The sequence below is a fragment of the Myodes glareolus genome, chromosome 9 (genome assembly GCF_982192425.1).
Source record: "Myodes glareolus chromosome 9, mMyoGla1.1, whole genome shotgun sequence".
In the NCBI taxonomy this organism is placed as follows: Eukaryota; Metazoa; Chordata; class Mammalia; order Rodentia; family Cricetidae; genus Myodes; species Myodes glareolus.
The window spans coordinates 45,195,850-45,216,662 of record NC_142034.1 but is presented as its reverse complement, the minus strand read 5'-3'; the positions used below and the strand labels follow the sequence as shown (position 1 = coordinate 45,216,662).

At 43.0% G+C, this 20,813-nt stretch overlaps 1 protein-coding gene across 7 annotated transcripts in view; it reads left to right on the top strand.

The window, feature by feature from the left end:
• The window catches only part of Fam222b (family with sequence similarity 222 member B), a 57,679-nt gene that overhangs the window by 24,793 nt on the left and 12,073 nt on the right, over positions 1–20,813 (top strand). The window contains exons 1-2 of one of the 7 annotated variants that reach the window (XM_085695412.2): positions 1,764–2,034; positions 6,359–6,502. The exons of 2 other annotated variants lie outside the window; for them this stretch is intronic. The gene's annotated coding sequence lies outside the window, so the exon portion shown is untranslated. Of the gene's footprint in view, positions 1–1,763; positions 2,035–6,358; positions 6,503–20,813 lie in introns of those variants that run through there. 4 more of the 7 variants (XM_085695413.2, XM_085695414.2, XM_085695411.2 and 1 more) reach the window with 4 other exon arrangements.

Below are 20,813 nucleotides of genomic sequence, written 5' to 3'. Positions count from 1 at the left end.
ATGTGTGTTTTGCCTGTATATATGTATGTCTCTGCATTGTGTGTGCCTGGGGCCTGTGGAAGCCGGAAGAGGGCTTTGGATTCCCTGCAACTGAAGTTAGAGATGGTTGTGACCAACTATATGGGTTTTGGGAATTGAACCTGAGTTCTATTAACAACTGAGCCATCTGTTCAGCCCTTTCTCTTTTTGAGAAAACTTCTCTATATGAAGCCCTTTGACTATCTAGACCTGGGTGGCCTTGAGCTTGGAGTTCAGTCCTGCGTGCCGACCTAACTGCAGCCCACCATACTTGGCTCTTTTTCTCTTACTTGTATTATTTATTTTATTTGCAGTAAGTGTTAGTGCTCTGTCACTGAGCTACGCTCTTGCTTTGTTTTCAATTTTATCGGTGCAGGAGAAGTAAATGGGGTTGGAGAATGTGATGCAGTTCAGTTTGCAATTAATTACAAGAATTCTGCACAAAAATGACGACCTATATCTCTCTCTGGTCTTCCCCCTCCTCTCCACTTCCTCCTATCTTCTCACCTCTCCTTGTGTTGGTGATGGAGCCCATGGCCTTGCATTAGTTAATATTGCTGCTCTGCCACTGAGTGGCCCACGTGTTCTCAACACCCACCCCCTCCCCAGGTTTCTTATAGCCTAGGGTGGCCTCCAGCTTCTGATCTTCCTGCCTCTCTCTACACTATGCCTAGTTTGTATGAGATTCTGAGGCCTGAACCTGGACTTACTGTATCCTAAGCAAGCATTCTAACAACCAAGCATACCCCCAGTACATACCTTCTTTTTTTTTTTAAATGAACTCCAGATATAACCCAAGAAATTATACCATACTGTTTTTAGCATATTCCATCCCAGCCTCTAACACTGACATTAGCAATTAAAGTTTGGGTGTAGACTTCCAGTTATGCAATGTCAGTGTTGTCGTTTTAAGCAAGGTTACGTATGTTATTTTAAGGAGACTTGATTCTTCTGTATCTTAATTATACTGAGATCTGATAAGGAAATGATCATCTCAGGATTATTGTATGTACATGCTTTGGATCTAATACAGGTTGAAGCCAACTTCGTGATCTTTGTATGTTTCCTTTTATTTATTTCTGCAGAAGATTTGATATGTTGCCCTACTCCCCAACTCCACCAACTTCCAGGCACAATACTTTCTCAGTACTCTCCTTCCCCATCCCCAGTTTCCCCGAGGGAAAGCAAAAATTTCCAACAGGTAAAATTGATGCAGTTGATTTAATACCTAAATCTTTCCACCATTTTGACGGAATGCAGTTGATTAGGCTGAGTAAAGGAAGGTAAATCAGAGAGGGCCTGAAGAGAGCATCCCTTTTGTGGCTGGGTGTCTTCCGGTGGTTAACTGGTTTGGAAGTCTGAAGTGTTCTAACAGGAAAAACCTGAGAACTGGTCACTCTTGGTACCAGGTCGAGAGTGGGTGGAGGAGCTGGAGAGGCGGCGGGCGCGGCAACACCTGCCTGGCTGCTGGAGGCTACGTTCCTAGTTTCCGTGTGGGCAGAGATGGGGGCAAACGCTAACAAAGAGGAGCCGTGCCGGGGCCGGGGCCGCGGGTAGTTGGCCTATCCCCGGCGACTGACCTCCCAGTGGGTCTCCCCAGTTGGCTGTGTGGCAAGTCGCTCTGCTGGTTCCTTGGCTGACGATTGGCTGTGTAGACGGGAGGGAGCTTGCAAAGAGCGGGGATGGAGTTGAGGGGGCGGGGCTGGCTTCCGGCGGCGGAGGGGAGCGAGCCGGAGCCGGCTGGGGGAGGGGGTGTCGGCGCACCACGGAGTGCTGCGCTCTCGGTGAGCCTGGCACCGGGAGTAGCCGTCTCCCCCTCCCCCTGCCAGAGCCGCTGGAAGCCACCTCTCTTCTGTCCTCCCTGGACTAGGACGAGCAGGGCTACACTGTCCCAGGCCGGTGGGGCGGAGCCCGGAGCCCCACTGAGCGCTGCAGAGCCAACCTCCCCTCCTGCCCAGGGCGCAAGGTGTGAGTGTGTTTTCCTAACGCCACCCGGACTTTAGCCGACTTAACCTTGTAAGAAAGGGGAAATGGAATGGGAAGTATGATCTCTACGTCTCATCACCTTGTTTTTATTTTCCAGTTTTCCCTTTCATCCTTTCTGTCTCTTCATCTCACCCCTGCAGCTGGTTAAGGAGATTCAGGACACTTAATCTCTTTTTACCGATGTGTAGATGTCGGCCGCGTAGTAAATAGCTGGAAAAAAGAGGAGCCCTTTTTATATGGTATCTGATGCAGCAAACCGGAGGGGAAAAGATAAAACCCAGGCTTGGGTTTTTAAACTATACAGCATCTGCGTTTATTAAGACTGCCCTTATTCTCCTCTCTGGGTCGGGCTTAATCAGCAGCGGTAATCTTAGAGGAGGAGGGTCTGGTGGAAAAAGGGAGCAGCCCTCCGGCCTCGGTAGTTAAAAGCAATCCTGATAATTGTTAGCGATTAACTCTGATAAAGTCTCTTCCCTGAGAACACTGTCTCACAGGCTTTGTGTGTTGGCTCAACCCTATAGGAGAAAGAGCTAGAGCCAGGGAAACTTACCTTCTTGCTGAACTTGAAGGCTTAATCAGTTTCTCCTTTGCTCTCTGTTTTATGTTCATGGATTCGTGAAAGGTTTGTTTCTGTCACAACCAAAGCTGCATATTTCAGAAAAGTACAGATAGTTTAATTTGTCTTTTTAAGTGTTCTCCACAATCTTTATTAATTGGGTGGCTGTCGCATTACAATTTAGACGATGTTTATTTTTGGAGTTCCTTTGCTTTTGTAACTTAAGATAGTCAATCGTTCATTCATTCATTCATTTGCTTATAAAAGGAACTCTCTCCTCTATAGTTCAGGCTCAGGTTGGCATGGACTTTCCACCCTTTCCACTGTCCTGGTTTAGCTTCCCTAAACTGCTGGGAATTAACAGATGTGCACCACCGTTCGAGATTTGGGTCCTTTCTGCTATAAATGGGTCTCTACAGCTCAAATTAGAAACTTGTTTACATATTTTAAATAGAAGGAAAGTTATCAGTTGAAGGTAAAATGTTCAGAAACTGGACTTTTAGGAACAAAGGGTATGCTTATTGGATAGTAGTGTATCTTTGTTTTTGTGGGGGTTTTTTGTTTGTTTGGGTTTTTTGTTTGTTTGTTTGTTTTTGTTTTTTTGAGACAAGATTTCTCTGTAACCTGTCCCGGAACTAGCTCTTGTAGACCAGGCTGGCCTCTAACTCACAGAGAACAGCCTGCCTCTGCCTCCCAAGTGCTGGGATTAAAGGCGTGGGCCACCACCACTAGGCTGTCATTATTTTTTTACAAGACGGGTCTCCTTGTGCAGTTCTGGTTGGCCTGGTAGCCAGGTTGTCCTGTAATTTACAGTCTAATCTGCCTCTGCCTCCTCTGTACTGGGATAACAGCAATCATCTGGACCTTGTTATCTTTTCTTTAATTGTGCATTTTCTTTTCTTTCTTTTTTTTTCCTGAGACGTTTCTCTGTAGCCCTGGCTAGCCTCCAACTCAGAGATCCACCTGCCTCTGTCTCCTAAGTGCTGGGATTAAAGGTGTGTGCCATCACCACACCCAGTTTAATTGTGCATTTTCAATTAGAGGTATTTAGGACCAGTGTTATTTTAATGTTGATTAGCAAAGAGCTATGGGAAAAGAGATGAATACTAATTTCTTGACAACATTTTGTTATAAATATTAATAAAAATGATTCATTTACTTTAATAATCTAGACTTAATTTCCAATGATTGTTGTATCTGGAGATCAGTTTTGAAGATATAATTGATGTTCCACAGCTGTATTACAGTTTTAGCTGGATGAGTAATTTTTCTTCATGATTTATTTTATCTCCAGCCAATCAGGAACAATTGGGATGAGAGTCAAGTATTATAGAAAATCAAGGGCTTGGGATGTAGCTTAGTTGGTAGAGTGCTTGCTTAGCATCCAGGATGCTTTAGGGAAACGGTGGAAAAACGAAGATTAGAACTTCAAGGCCACACGAACCCTGCCCTAAAACAAGAAAAATAGAAATGATGGGACAGGAAATCACTTCAGTTATGAAAACACGGATCAGGAAATGTTTTTTGTTTTTGTTTTTTTTAGGAAATGAACTTTTTGTCTCCACATTTATGTATATGTATACACATACATATACAAAATACATATTTTATATACAAAATATTTTAAGTATTCTTAGTATATCTACAAAAAGGAAATTCACAGTAGTCTTGTGTTAGCTCTGAGATTTTTCATGTATTATGCTTTTATTCCCTAAAGTCTGAATTGTGTTTACATTGGGAAGGGAAGAGGGTCCTCCAGATGTGTCTTACCTAACTGGTTACTGAAAATGCAATGTCAAAATCATGGGCATCTACCGTTTTGAATAAAATGCTATCTATCTTATCTATTTATCTGTTTTGATTTTTTGAGACAGGGTTTCTCTGTGTAACAGTCTTCGCTGTCTTGGAACTCACTCTGGAGTTCACCAGACTGGCCTCTACCTCCTGAGTGCTGGGATTAAAGGTGTATACCACTACTGCCCAGCTATTTATTTTTCTTGTTTGAGTGCAGGTCTCATTATATAGTTCTGGCTTGTTTGGAATTCAATACATTGTCCAGGCTGTCGTCAAACTCAAGAGGGCATCTGCCTTTGCCTTCCCGGTTCTGGGATTGTAGATGTGATCCATAATCCCTGTGAAGTTTGCTTTGCTCTCTAGCAGGGTGGGGAAGTAGTGAGAAGGCCACTGTGGTGCTTTGGTCTGTTTGCCCTCTTTTCTCAGGTGTAAACACTTTATAAAAGGCTTTTGATAAAGTTATGTTATACTTTGCTCCCTGCTTTTTGTTTTGTTTTGAGATAGGGTCTTTCAGTGTGGCCTTAGGGTGTATGTGTCTGTGTGCACGTGCATGTGCAGGTCTTACTGTGTAGCTCAGTGTGGCCTTAGGGTGTATGTGTCTGTGTGCACGTGCATGTACAGGTTTTCTGGTCCAGGTACCTCATGTAGAGTCCAGAAGTTGACATCAAGATGTTTTCTTCAAATGGCTTCTTTACCTTTTTTTTTTTTCCTGTGGTTTTTCAAGACAGGGTTTCTCTGTACCTTTGGAGCCTGTCCTGTCTGTCTTGAAACTCACTGTGTAGACTGGGCTGATCTCGAACTCAGAGATCCTCCTCCTGTCTCTTCCTCCCAAGTGCTGGGATTAAAGGTGTGCGCCACTACCTCCTGGCTACCTTTTTCCCCCCCAAAGATTTAATTTTTTTTTATTTTATGTGTATAGATGTTCTGTCTAAATATATATTCTGTGAACCGAGTGAGTGCCTAGTGTCCCTGAAGCCCAGAGGAGAGCATGAGATACCTTGAAACTAGTGTTAATAGACAAAGAGTTGTTAGCTGCTGTGTGGGTGCATGAAATTGAACCCAGGGAGAACAACGGTGTTGTTAGCCATTGAGCCTTTCAACTCCTTTACCTTATTTTTTGAGTTAGGTATTCATTCTTACTAGACCTGAACCTTGCTGATTTGGGCAGAGCAAGCTCCTGCCAGTCCTCCTAGATCTGCCTGTCTCTGCCGCCTGGCACTGAGTATAGACGTTCTCTGCTGCACCTGGCTTTTATGTGGATGTTGGGAACCCAAATTCAGATTTTGTTGTTGTTTGACTTTAGCTTTATTTCTTCATTTCTTTATTTTGTTTGTTTTATTTGTTTTTTGAGACAGGGTCTCTGTGTGATTCTCTCTGTCCTGGAACTTGCTTGCTATGTAGCCCAGGCTGGCCTGAAACTCTGCCTCACAAGTGTTGGGATCAAAGGTGTGCATCATGCCTGGCTCCCAGATTCACATCTTTATGCTTGTACAGCAAGGAATTTACTCATTGAGCCATTTCCTCTCCTCTGGCCTCGAACTCTGATCCTTCTGCCTTAGACTACCAAGGGCTGGGATTGTAGTCTTCTCTTACTATATTAATTTTGCAGTGCATGTGGGAGAAGAACTCTACCACCTGAATTATACCTCCAGATCTAGCTTGCCTGTTTTCTTGTCTGGTTGTGCAGTCTGTAATTTGCATGGTGCAAATTAGTTGGGGTTCCCCAAAGAATTTTTCCCTGGAGGCAGAGGCTATGTATAGAACTACTAATGGGTGTATCTGCATTTGTCTCCAGGTATCATTTAAATGGTTTGAAAACTCAGATTTATCTTCAAGGAAACAATTAAGCAAAGCTTTGACTTGTTTACTGGTTGAAGAGACAGTGCTGCTGAAGTTGAAATAACTCACTGAATTTTCTTTAGCAGTGTGTTTATATCCATTTTGTTTATTTCTGTGACTTGCAGCTTAGAATGTTAAAAAAAAAGGCCTTTTGTTCTCTTTAAGGGGAGACTTTAGTGTAATGTGTGCAGTACAAAGTGATCCTTGAGAAGGTGAAGGAAGGAAGCATTGGACCCGTGGCTTTGCTTAATTCCCATAGTAATCTGCTTGGAAGTGATAAAGTTTGGAACTGGGAAAAACTTACTCAAGGTAAGAAAATCTTACAGGTAAAAAAATACCTGGGGATGCTGCTTTAGAATGCGACTTAGATAGAGGCAGAAAGCATTCTTATGGCGATGTGTCTGGTGCCAGTGGACCAGGCTGGCCTCAGACAACAGAGATCTACCTTTTTGCCGCCCCCCCCCCAAAAAAAGTTGGGATTAAAGAAGTGCACCACTGGGGCTGGAGAGATGGCTAAGAGGTTAAGAGCACTGACTGCTCTTCTGGAGGTCCCGAGTTCAATTCCCAGCAACCACATGGTGGCTCACAACCATCTGTAATGAGATCTGGCGCCCTCTTCTGGCCTTCAGGCATACATGGAGGCTGAACACTGTGTACATAATAAATAAATAAATCAAAAAAAAAAAAAAGAAGTGCACAACCACCACCTGGAAACAGGTTGGTTCTTGATGAGGACCAGAGCTTCCTTATTTGCCTTTTAAGAATTTTTGCTGATTCACAAAAAAAAAAAAAGGGTGGTTAAAAGCCCAGACTGCTCTTCCAGAGAGCCTGGGTTCAATTCCCAACATCCTCATGGCAGCTCACAGCTGTCTGTAACTCCAGTTCTAGGTCATCCAACCTAGACATGAATAAAGGCAGAAACACCAATGCACATAAAATAAAAGTTAATTTAAAAAAAAAAGCTTGTTGAGTGTGTGTATGTGTGTTATTCAGTGCCTCAGAATAGCCAGTCTGCCTGCCTGTAATCCTAGCAATCAGCAGGCTAAGATAGGATTCTAAGTTTGAGCCTGACCTGGGCTATGTAGGGAGATCATAAAGAAACATGTAATTAAGAAATGAATCAAGTAAACAGCCAACCATAGTAATAGATGGATTTCACTTAAGCAAGGAATTTGTGTTTTGGGGTCGGGAGGAGGATGAGGTTGCTCTGTGGTATTAGATCACACTGTGTTTGACTATCTCTGGTTTTGTAGCTAATGAGACAGTGAGCTACCATATTCATTTTGGAAACAGGCCAATGATAACACTGCCCTTGGACCTGCATGGATGGGAAAATAGGACAGAGTAAACAATTGAGGGTATAAATAATGAATCTGCCTACTGAGTCTTGATAGAGTGAGAGAGATTATCTTCAAAGCTGTTCAGTCTGTCAGTGAGAGAAGAAGAGGCCACTGAATTAATTACCCGACTATGTTTGTTACTGAATACATTATGGAATTGCTAGAGCCGTTCAAAACAAAGTTACCTTTCAATTAAAAAAAGAGATTACTTTATGTATATGGGAGTTTTGCTTGCATTGATGTTTGTGTACTGTGATATGCCCAGTGTCCTCAGAGGCCAGAAGAGGGTGTTAGATGCCTTTGAACTGAAGTTGTAGAGGGTTGTTAGCTGCCATCTTGGTGCTATGAATCAAACCCCAGGTCTTCTAGAAGAGCAGTCAGTGCTCTTAACCACTGAATCATCTATTCATCCCCAAAGTTACTTTTGCATTATAGACTTATCTTCTAATTCTTCAACCAAATAAATCAAGTTTTTTATCTACTCTTTAGAATGCAAGCCTTTGCTTCCTTCCCCCATCCTTGGTTTTCTGTGACCACTGAGCAGTCTTGTTATCAAAATCTTAGCCCTCTGCTTAATGAGAAATTTCATTATTTGCAAATTTATGAGACAAATGAAAGGTCTGGGTCTGCCTCAAAGGAGTTCTTTGGTAATGAGTACAAATCATACTTTAAACTTAAATGTGTTTATAATATAATTGTATTAACAACTCAGTATAGATTAAACCAAGAGTTTCTTTAGTTCAAGAATCATTTCTGGTATTAAGTTAAATATTTTTACTTCAAGCTGGGCAGTGGTGACACACACCTTTAGTCCCAGCAAAGGCAGGTGAATCTCTCTGAGTTCGTGGCCAGCCTAGTCTACAGAGTGAGTTCCAGGATAGCTAAGGCTACACAAAGAAATCCTGTCTTGAAAAACCTAAATTAATTAATAAATAATTTTTTAAACTTCTAGATTCGTTTTCATCTAATAATCCAATAATTCCATTCTCAGGATTTCCCAAGGTAGTGAAAACCAAGGCTTTGCCAATATCCAGACGGTGTAGTGAGGTCAGACATAGAACTGTGATTTCTGAGTTAGAATCTTCCCTTCTCTGAGTTTCCAATCCTGCCTCAGTCTACTGAGTAACTGAGATTGCGGGCCTGAGCCTTATTTCTAGAATTACAAACATTTTACCATTTTGATTTTTTTTTCTGGATTTTTAACTATTTTCTTCTATAATGTAGAAAAACTTTATTTGAAATTACTTAAAGACAGGAATATAATAACTCAAGGGAAAAGCATGCATATGCATATCATCCCCAGAGCTCTAGGGTTCATCCCCAGCCCTGCAGAAAATACATCAACAAGTAAAAACTTCCTATCTTGAGATGCTGGTTTTTTTCCCTCTGGTTGCCAAGGGAGTACAAAGGTCAGGACACTATTACCAATCAAAAGAAAGATAGCCCTGCAGTGGTGGCTCACCCCTTTGCCTTTAATTCCAGCACTCGGGAGGCAGAGGCAGACAGATCTCTGTGAGTTCGAAGCCAGCCTGGTCTACAAGGGCTAGTTCCAGGATAGGCTCCAAAGCTACAAAGAAACCCTGTCTCGAAAAATCAAAAAAAAAAAAAAAAGTTTAAGACATGATTACATTGAAACTCTTTGTAAAGTACATATAACATCTTCCTTAAAGAGGTTCTATAGATCTGCAAGCTCAGGATAAGGATCTGGGGGAGGATCCAGTGTGGTCTTGGCCACACAGATAGTGCAAAGGTCACCAGGCTATTAACACATCTGACCCCAGCCTTCTGGGTGGTGAACAAGTTATACATCTCTTCCTTTAAAGAGACAGCTCTGTGTGTTTAACTTTCCTAGTTCCCCTGGTGCTCACCTGTGAGCACAAGAACGTACGTGTGTGTGTGTGTGTGTGTGTGTGTTGGGGTCTTTCTGTGTATCCCTGATTGTCCTGTGCCTTGCTATGTAGACCAGGCTGACTTCTAGCTCAGACCCTCCTGCCTCTGCCTCTCAAGTGCTGGGATTAAAATTGTCTGCCACTATTACATCTACACCTGACATCTTTGGTTTTTTTTTTCTTTTTTAACAATTTTTATTTACATATTCACCAGAAATTTTGTTCTCTTTTGTATTCCTAATATACAGTATTGCCACAGCACCTGGTACACTTGATACAAGGTGATTCAGTAAGTGATTGATGTCTTTATAAATGTGTTTGTTTCAGGCTATTTACCTTCAGTAAATATATTACAATTTCTAGTTTTCCCCAGCCCCACCCCCCTTTTATTTTTTGGCTTTTCAAGACAGGGTTTCTCTGTGAAACAGTCCTGGCTGTCTTGGAACTATGTGTGTAGATCAGGTTGGCCTCAAACTCACAGAGATCTACCTCTGCCTCCCGAGTGCTGGGATTAAAGACGTGTGCCACCACTGCCTGGTCATAGATCCCTCACTTATAATTTTTTAATCTCTCAGGTATGATTATACTTTTATTTCACATCAGATAATCTCACTTCCCTTTATGCAGAATTGTGTTTGAATGTTCTATAGCTGATATATATTACAAATTACATATATATTTAAATTTAAAAAGTAGAAAAGGGAGATTTATTCAGTGTAGCCACCACATTAGGAAAAAGGCCAAAGAAATCTGGTAACCCCATAAATCTATCCTTGGATCCTGAAGTGAGATTGTAGGTCCAGTCTTGATCAAGGTGTGGTACAGCACACCATTGGCCCAGCATTGTCTCTAAATTTGCAATCTCCCCTGCATAGAAGAGTTTCTGTGATATCTGGCCCAGGCTTTCCGTGAGATTCCTGGGGGAATTCCAACTTCCTCGGGCCCACTGTTTTAATGGTCTGATAGCTAAGTGTCTGTTTAGAATATATTCATTTCTGTCAAATTGGTTAACGTGTTCTACCTTTAACATCTGGTTTTGAAGTGGTATATGTCTATGAAACAAATTTAATGAACTGACAGGAGCTCAGCTGGAATGCATTTAGTTAATACCAGCTAGCAGTGTAGAACATCGTTTTTTCCTTGTAACCTCTTGGCTTTTAGTTTCTTTTTGAAAGGCTACACAATCAACACCATCTTGTGGGTTTGAGACAGAGTCTTGCCCTGATGCCTAGGCTGGTCTCAAACTTAGGATCCTCCTGCTTCAGTTTCCCAAGTGCTAGTATAGCAGGCAAGGGTTGCCATACACAGCATGGCTTCATTTTAAATTCCTCCAGCGCCCTCTGTTCTGTGATCAGTATTCTCTGAAGACTTGTTGATTAACCGCCTGCTGGCTTGCTCTCCATTTCCCATGGCACCAGCACAGGGTCTGCCCCAGTTGGTCTCAGATTCATTCTGTCTGTCCTGTGGGCAGTTCCTAACATCTCACAAAACATTTGTTCAAGATCCCTTTTCAGAAGCTGCACTTGCATTAATTTTAGAAGACTTACATAGCACAAGAGTCATCTAGAACGTTCAGCAGCGCTGCGCTTCGGAACTGTTGACTACATAGTTAGTGTGTGACTGGGAAAGAGCAACCAAATTTTAGATGTATTTTAGAGCTCTGCCACCTAATTTTAACTCAGGAGTATTTTTATTTTATTTTATTTTTAAACAAAGATCAAAAACTTAAGAAATTGGCCAGCTGTAGTGGTACATGCTTTTAATCTCAGCACTTGAGCGGCAGAGGCAGGTCGGTCTTTGTGGGTTCCAGGACAGCCAGAGGGATACCCTGTCCTGGAAAATCCTAATAATCAGCAGCAGCAGCAGCAGCATCCCATGTTTCTAATGATAACAAGACAAAACTCTTTTTATTTATAAAATGTATTTCATGTATTCTTTGGTAATTTTTTATGTGTAAAGGATGCACTTCCCTCCTTTACTCTTCCATCTTGCCATCTCACGTATCCCCAACAGGCCTCCCTCCCCACTTCATGTTTTCTCCTCTTTTAAAGCCCACTGAGTCCAATTAATGTTGCCTGTTGGAACGCTTGCTAATCTTGTTGGCTTGATCTTGGGCAGGTCACCAAGTTACAGAGGATTCACAAGGGCAAGGACCTCGTAGAACATGGTGTTTATTTGCATGCTCCTGCCCGCCCTCTGGCCTTACATCTTTTCAGGACCCCTCTTCTGTGATGAGGGCTTGATGCACATGCACTGTCTGGGCTGAGCACCCAGTGCACTTAGTCTCAGCATTTTGGCTAGTTACGAGTCCCTCACTCCCTGCTGCTCACTTCAACCTTTCCTGATGGAGGTTGAAGGACTGTGTGTATAAACACAGAACATTTAGAGGTCTGTTTAGCAAGTCATTGCTATAGGTTACCTGCTAGAGCCTATGCCTCACCAAACGTGGGCTTCTTGATAGGTTTCCAATATCAGTCTTACTCCCTTCTGTGGAGCAAGTCCCAAATCCAGCCCGAAAGCATTGACCCCCTAACCTTCATGCCTTCATTGTACAAGGGGCGTATCTTGCTTGGTTGGTTGGTATTGTAGAATGTATGGTCACCATTGATGGCTTTTCTCCCTTGGGTATGCATAGCACCTTATAGCACTATGGCAGCTCTAGCCAGAAGGGAGGAAGTTTTTGGGTCAGTTCCATCTTGATTTTTCTGTCTTGTAACTGAAATATTTGCCAGCGATGTGGACTTGCTGTCTAGCCCTGATGTACCACAAAGAGCGGTAGCCTGTCCCAGGCCTCCTTGCGTAATAACTCATAAGGGGGTTTTTCATACTGGGGTGGTTTGAAAGAAAATGGCCCCCATAGGGTGGGGCACTATTAAGTGTGGCTTTGTTGGAATAGGTATGGCCTTGTTGGAGGAAGTGTGTCACTGTTGGAGTGGCCTTTGAGGTCTACTTCGCTCAAACTGTGCCCAGTGACACAGTTCACTTCCTGTTGCCCTTGGATCAAGCGCCTTCTCCAGCACCATGCCTGCGCACATGCTGCCATGTCCCACCATGGCAATGGACTGAACCTCTTCTGTAAGCCACCCCAATTAAACGTTTCCCTTTGTAAGAGTTGCCAGGTCATGGTGTCTCTTCACACTATTTTAGTTGTTACATTTTGAGACAGGTGTCTCTGCGTGCTCCTGGCTGTTCTCCGACTCTGCCATGCATGTGTACACACAGACAGATTTTTCTGACTATAACCAAAATGTGTTTTGTCAGGAATAATATAAAAATAATTTTTAAAAAGGTAGCACTAAGGGCTAGTTGTGGCAATACTGTTTTTTAAAAATTTATTTTATTCAATGTACATTGGTGTGAGGGTGTCAGATCCTTTGGAACTGGAGTTGCAGATAGTTGTGAGCTGCCATGTGGGTGCTGGGAATTGAACCCTGGTCTTTAGGAAGAACAGTCAGTGTTCTTAAATGCTGAACAATTTCTTCAACCCTTGGAGAAATTTACCTTTTAATCCCAGCACTTGGGAGGCAGAGGTAGGTGGATCTGTAAGAGTTCAAGGCCAGTATGGTCTACAGAGTGAGTTCCGGGGCAGTCAGGGCTACTAGAGAGATCCCATCTCAAAAAAAAATGGGGGCGCTGCTTGACCAACAAGCAAGAACGACCACGAAATCGAGGATTCTTCTCTGATCACACTTTATTGGAGCCTTTTGGTTGAAGGGAGAGCAGGGAGAGAGAGAGAGAGAGAGAGAGAGAGAGAGAGAGAGAGAGAGAGAGAGCGCGAGAGAGAGAGCGCGCCAAGGGGCAGCTGCTTTTCTAGGGTGGAAGGAGTCAGACGAAGCCCGGGGCTTCGGGAGGGGCTAGGGGCAAGGCTCAATTATGCAAATGCAAGCAAAGGGTGCTCAGCCCCACGCGGCAACATTAAAAGGATCTGTTCACCTCCAAGCTGCAGGACCGTCAGCACCATTTCACAATGGCGATGTCCTGACGGCTCCTTACAGCAGAGTAGCACTTTGACTTGTTTGTGTGCTTGATTTTTATGTTTGTTTGTTTGAGACCAAGTTTCTCTGCATAGCCCTGGCTGACCTCGAATGCAGAGATCTGCCTACCTGCCTCTGCCTCCCGAGTGCTAAGAGTAAAGGTGTGCGCTACCACCATTTAGATTTTTGTTTATTTGTTGTTTTTTAAACTTCTGTACCTGAGCGGGGTCAGCTAGTTGGGATGTCTCATACCTGAAAATGTGCAGGCTGTAATGAAGGAGCAATAGAACCCCTGTAAGCTCAAGGCCAGTGTGGACGGCATAGTCCACCCAGTGCCAGCAGGGCTGTGTGGAATAACAGTAAACAGAAAGAGAGGAGTGCAGTAGCAGAGTGCTCGCCTAACATCTAGAAAACTCTGGGATCAAATTCCAGCACCACTCCCAGAAACAAACAAACAAAATCTGTCTTTTGTAAAGGATTGGAGAGGTGGTTCAGCAGTGGAAAGTACTGCCTGCTTGTCCATAGGACCCAAGTTCAGTTCCCAGCACCCGCATAGCTCACGACCCTCTGTAACTCCAGTTCCAGGGGACTCAGTGCCCTCTTCTGACTTTGAGAGGCACCAGGTACTATGTGGTCCACAGACATGCATTCAGGCAAAACATCCATAGACAAAGAATAAATTTATTAAGACAGAAAAGAGGAGTAACCACAAGTCTGACATTACATTCTAGAGGAAAGCACACAGTGTTTTAGCAGAATAGAGGTCAGTGAGTCAGGCCTCTAAAATCTGAAACAGATCATTAATGGTATTTGCCTTTCAAAAAATGAGGTAAAGGGGTTATTGTGAGGTTTAGGGATAAAGGCTCTTGCCAATAAGCCCGGTGTCCTCAGTTTGATCCCTGGTACCTATGCTAGAAGGAGAAAACCCAAGTTGCCTTTTTACCTGCTGTATGCATACCATGGCACACGTACACTCACAAATAAAATGTAATGAAAAGCAGGAATTAATCTATTTTGAATTCTGTTTTTAATTAATTTTTAAGTTATGTTTATGTATATGCATAAGAGTATGTACACTGTGTGCATGCAGGAGCACAAGGAGACGAGGCTGTCAGGTCTTCTGGAACTGGAGTTCCAGGAGTTGTGAGCTGCTGTGTGACCCTCTGCAAGGGCAGTAGCTTTTCTAACTGAGCCATCTCTCCAGCCTCCTTGTATAATTTACTAGAACATTCTGGTGGCATGGAGTGCATACAGCACACAACTTTAGAGCATGGGGATATGCCCACAATGCTTGTTTTACTTAGGTCGTTCAGGGGGAATTTAACAGTTCTTAGCAAACTTTAGCTTTAATGCAGTTGGCTATTGTTAAATGCATCTTTCTAAGAAGCACTGGTTGAGGATTTTTCTTCAAGTCAACATGCTGGGCATTAGCTGGAATTGCTGAGTAATTTGCAGTGGGGGAACCATGAGAGCAATTTCGTGTTTGTCCACAATTAGCATTAGTAGTTTCATTTGCTGTCAGATAGAAGGAGCAGAAGAAATGGGCTTTTTGCCAATTGCAGCTTCCCTCCGATTAGGGCGTTAGTTCAATTATGTCCAATTAACTTTTATTGCAGAAAGCAGTGATAATTACTTTGAGTCAGTTTTGGCTGCAGTTATCCCAAGGCTGAAGTATGAACTTGATGGATTTTAATGACCACCATGACACAGTTCATTCCCTCTCTGCACTACAGGTATTTCTTTGTCCAGACCTCTTTTATACAAGAGGTCAGAATGTTACAGAAATCTGTCTCACAATTAAAACATACTGTCCTGCTTTTGAAGAGCTGTGTAGAATCATATTTTAAAAGAGTCTATTAGGAACAGCCTTAATGTTGTTTACATTCTGAGACCATACCCTTGAGTTCACTTCTGCTTATCATAGGAGACTAGACCAAGATAGAAGTAAATGTCATTCTCAGCAGTATGTGCTAATTATAAGATTATAGTAATCTGCAAGAACAGGCTGGTCTCTGGTTGTATTTTAAGTTATGTCCTAAGTACAAAGGAAAACTTTTTGATTATTTTTAAAATCAGTAGGATGCTAAAGCTATGCTTCCTGAGCTCTGAAGGTATATTACTATTTACTGACAGTCTCCTGTGACCCAGCCTGGCTTCCCACCTGCTGTGCAGCTGAGAATGACCTTGTACTTCTGATCCTCTTGTCTTCACTTCTCAAGTGCCGGTATTAGAGTTGTGAAACACCATGCTAAGTGTTTGGTGCTGGGCCTCCTGTATGCTAGGCAAGCACCCAATCTACTCATTTTATAATGTTCTCTTTTCTTACCCCCCCATTCCTCCCCACACACACAGGGTTTCTCTGTGTAGCCCTTGCTGTCCTGGAGCTTGCTCAAGAACATGGCCCCATAGACTTGCCTACAGGCCAATCTTCTGGAGATGTTTTTCTCAGTTAAGATTCCCTCTTCCCAGATATATGCAGGTTTGTGTCAAGTTGACAGAAACCAACCAGCAAATCCCTCTTCTGCCTCCACCATTCTCTCCTGTCTTTGACAGAGGCTCATGTGGTACAGGTTAACCTCTAACTCAGCATGTAGCTGGAGCTAGCCTTGAACCTGGCCTAGGTCCACAGGAGTATGTCATTGCCCACAGTTTAGGGTTTGGTTTGGTTTTGTTTTTAATTACTACATGGTTGTACTATTTCTATATATTTAGTAGTTGCTTATTTTTCTCCATCAGTGTCTTTGGTAGGAGTCATGCCCTTACCCTCTGGCACACACTCAGTGTTCCTGCAGATCCTTTCTTTTTGAGCTATTCATAAATCTTCAGCATCTGTTCTGTTTCATTTAAGTCAACTCTGCAGTTTTGATAAATAGCCTTTTTATGTGCAGTGAGAATCAGTGTTACTTACTAAATAGCAAAAATAAAAGTTTATAAAAGGTTACAAATGCCCCTCAAAATGTTTATAGACCCAGGGGTATAGTTTATGAAACACTTCTTCCTTTTTTGTTTGTTTGTTGTTGATTTGTTTTGTTTTTGAGACAGGGTTTCTCTGTGTAGCTTTGGTGCCTGTCCTAGAACTCCCTCTGTAACCCAGGCTGGCCTCAAACCCTCCTCCCTGTCTCCTGTCTCTTCCTCCCACGTGCTGGAATTAAAGGCATGTGCCACCACTGCCTGGCTCTTTATTTTTCAAGGCAGGTTTTCACAGCCCCGACTATTCTGGAACTCACTCTGTAGACCAGGCTGGCCTTGAACTAGGTGAACTACCCGCTTCTTCTGCCTCCTGAGTACTGGGATTAAAGGTGTCCCCACCACCGACCGACTGTGATGAGACACTTCCAGCCCAGATCAGGAAGGTGCCTGTGCACTGGAGCATCATCAGATGTGGTGATAGGTGCTGTGGACCTAGAAACATGGCTGTCCACAACCTCAAAATGGCGTCTAGGCTGTTTTCAAGTAACACCTTGTGAGCTCTGTACTTAGAATAGAACAAGCTGTCCGAGTGACCTTTTTGTCACCCTTCATACTTGGAAGTCACATCTAGACTGGATTAGACGCCGTCCTTTCTGGTGAATTCTGTGGAATTCTGGCCTTTTGTGCCCTTGTGAGAAAGAGGAAAGGATTTAAATGTGCAGCTTACATTCTGACCTCCAAACACTGTTTGCCAGAGCCTGCCGTTGCTAAGGTTGTGAAAGCCCTTTTCAATTCAAGTTATGACTGCAGTCTGTAAAATTACATAGACTGCAGCTGTACTGAGGAACGTTTTTTCCTTCTTAAAGGTGGCTACTTGATGGCCTTGAATTTGCAACAGTACTCCTGCCTTGACTTTGTAGTTCAGGAATTATAGGCATGCGCCACACCGGGTTTCCATGAAAGCTGTCTGGGGACTGAAGAGATAGCCCAATGGTTAGAGCACCTGCCATTCTTCCAGAGGATCAATTAGTAGCACACATGTTAAGTAGCTCACAACTGCCTCTCATTCCAGGTCTAGAGAGATCTGATACCTCTGCCTTCTGTAGCACCTATACTCACATGAATATATGCACACACAGAATTTTAAAAACAAAAAAGACAAATTTTAGAAACAACCTGCCTGACTGAGCAGTGGTGGCTTTAATGTCTCTAATCCCAGCACTTGGGAGGTAGAGGTGGGCAGATCTCTGAGTTCGAGGATATCGTGGTCTGCAGAGCAAGTTCCAGGACAGACAGGCTGCACAGTGAAACCCTGTCGAAAAACAAAAAAATAAAACAACTTGCCTGCCTGACGTCTGATGTGCTTTGCCATAGTCAGTGGCTCTTTAAAGACTCTGGCTGGCACATGCCTTTGTGCATGGATGGAGGCAGAATTAGGCAGATCTCGATGAGTTCAAGGCCAGTCTGGCCAGCCAATGCTAGATAGTAAGACTCTGTCTCAAAAACAAAATGAAACAAAAAAGACTAAATATTCTAAAACTTAAAAATCTTGCTATCTCTTTCATTTGTACCGACCATTGGGAGTTTTAGTAGTACACTGAATTAGGTGCTAGAGTGCTTCCCTAGATATGAGGCCCTGTAACTGAGATCTCCTCGTTACAGAATTGAAGAAACAGGCAAGCTTCCAGCCTGTTTCCACCAGAGATGATTGTTCTGTCATCCAGCAGCTTTTCACGGGGGACTAGGAGCCTTGGAAATCACGTGCTGCATGATTGTAATCTTGAGTAATATTTTATCTGAATATTTTGACACCTTCCGAAGGACATTGTGGAAGATGATAAGAATCCAGCCTGTGTCTTACCTTAAGGAAGAAGTTTCTCTTAGTGTCTACTTTTCACTTTCTCTGGGGGAAACCAGCAGACTTAATTCAGACATAAATAAGCTTTGTTTTGCCTATACCAGAAGAGTGGCGATGTTTCTTAACTCTGCGCAGTCTCTCCCCCCCCCCCTTGGTGTTTTGTTTTGTTTTGTTTTGTTTTGTTTTTCAAGACAGGATCTCTCTTTGTAGCCCTGGCTGTCCTGGAACTTGTTATGTAAACCAGGCTGGCCTCGAACTCAAAGATCCACCTGCCTCCACCTCAGAATTTCTGGAATAAAGGCAGGTCTGGTTCCATCTGTAGTCTTAAAGTATTTTTCAGAGCCAGGCAGTAGCAGAAGTGCCTATAGATACTGCCTCAGAGTTCACAGAATCGAGACATCTCTTCATTTTCAGGACCTGGCATTTTATAGGTGAGAATGAGATGGCTGCATTTTAAATCCCAGAAACAAAACAGAGTGAGTATTTACTCGTGGGAATACAGTTACAGTTATAATCACAGTTTTTCTTAGCGTAGTGGTAGGAGAGGTGACTCTGTCTCTTGGAGTTCCCTGTGTGTCTTGGTTGACTAATGGGACATTTATAACTTTGAAGACATCAGAAATATGCAGTGTTCCTCATTTGGGTATAGTTGACCAGAACCTGGAACAGGGTTGCTCAACCATTACGAATATTGATCAGCCAAACCACAGTCAACTAAATAATGCATAAGCATAAGGGTAAATGCTTATTGATGGTCTGTTAGCACTGTTCTGACTGTGAGTGACTCACATAAATGAACCTAAAAGGCCAAGATTCCTTTAATATTGCAAGGTTTTCTTTTGTATCTATGTTAGTATAGAACATATTTCAAGGGCTGGTAATGTATCTCAGTAGTCGGTCATTTTCCTAGATTGCATAAGAAATCTTATGAGCTCCAGCACCACCACCACCCCACGCGCACGCGCGCGCGCACACACACACACACACACACACACACACACACAGAGGCTTTCAGAATTCAAGCTGTGTGACACAGGTATGTAAAACCCGATTCCCAGGACCAACACACACACCTCTGGCTTTTAGAACTCAAGCTTGTTATGATATAATGAACATATATATAAAACCTGGACTATCTGTCTCCAACCAATGTAACTTGGTTATTTACATTTTTTAGGGACATTCATTTTTATCCAATAGAGATTAAAATATAGGTAAGTAGTACAGGCTAGCTTGGAATTTAGCACCCTCCTGCCTTTACCTCTGTGGTGCTGGGATTATAGGAGCTCTATAGGTGGCCTTTGTTTTATTTGAGGTGTTTCTACTATACCTGAATTGTTTTGTGTTGTTTTTGAGACAAGGTCACATTCTGTGGTTCAGATTAGTCTGAAAGTCATGATTCTCCTGTGTCAGTCAGCCTGTGTAGTGCAGGGCTTTCCATGTGTGCCGCCAGCTGTGGGGAGGGTTTTATCATAGAAGGAGGTTGAGTTTTGTCAGAGGATAATTTGTCTTTCATTTGATTAATGTGGTTTGTCTTATCTCTAGGTTTATGTATGTTGAATCATCTTTCCATCCTTGATATAAACCCCACTTGGTTGTGGCAGATGATTTTTGTGGGGAATTTTTCTGTGTATGTTCACCAGGAATAGTTTCCTGAAAGTTTGTTTAAGCACTTATTTGTGTGAATGGGTGTGGGTGCTTGCATGCCACAGAATGTCAGTTCTCTCCTTCCGTCATGTGGGATCTGGAGATTGAACTCAGATTTTCAGGCCTGTCAGGAGGTGCCTTTACCTGCTGAACCTTTCATCTTCCTGGCCCGACCTGAGGTTTCCTTACAGTGTTCTTGCCCTGCTCTGGTGTCAGGGCAGTGCTAGCTCTGGAGATTAAAATACAGAAACAAATGATACTTTTCAATATAGTGTAAAACTAGCACATATACCCTGGCGGAGACTGGTAATAATAGTAATGATACAGACAGAAACTGAACACGTGCCTTGCAGACCTGAGAGCCAGAGTTCAGTAGTCAGGAGTGGAAGAGAACTGCAGCCCAGAGTTGTTCTCATTTCCACAGTGTGCTTTGTGACCTGTGTGCCCACATCACACACACACCAATAATATGAAAGCCTCCTAAGAATAGAGAAAATTGGTGTCCAGGCTTTTCTTTTCCTTTTGGATATAGGCATTTTAATAGCCTCTAACTGTGTATACACACACACGTGCACGCACGCACACACGTGCACACACACACACACAGGCCTGGACCAGCCCATCCTCCACCTGCACCACCACTTCTCACATGCACACACACACTAGAAGTAGACTTCCAAACTTCTCAAACTCCATGTGTTTAGCAGTTTAGCACCAGCACAAACATAATTTGTAGCAGTCTACAATGTCAACAAAGTCAGGAGTGTGAACAGAAAGAGTGTTAAAAGAAAATACAGCTGCGTGGTTTTTTTGAGTCCGGTATGGGTGAACATAAACAGGGGTTCAGATTGCCCTGAATGTTATGTTCCAAGTAGAAATAGTCTCATAAACTTTATAGTCACATAACAAAAGACAGTCATAAGTAAATGCATTGATGGGAAACATAGGTAGGGGAGGCAAGCAAACGTGTCAACAAAGCTTCCTGATTAGCGGGACTGAAGG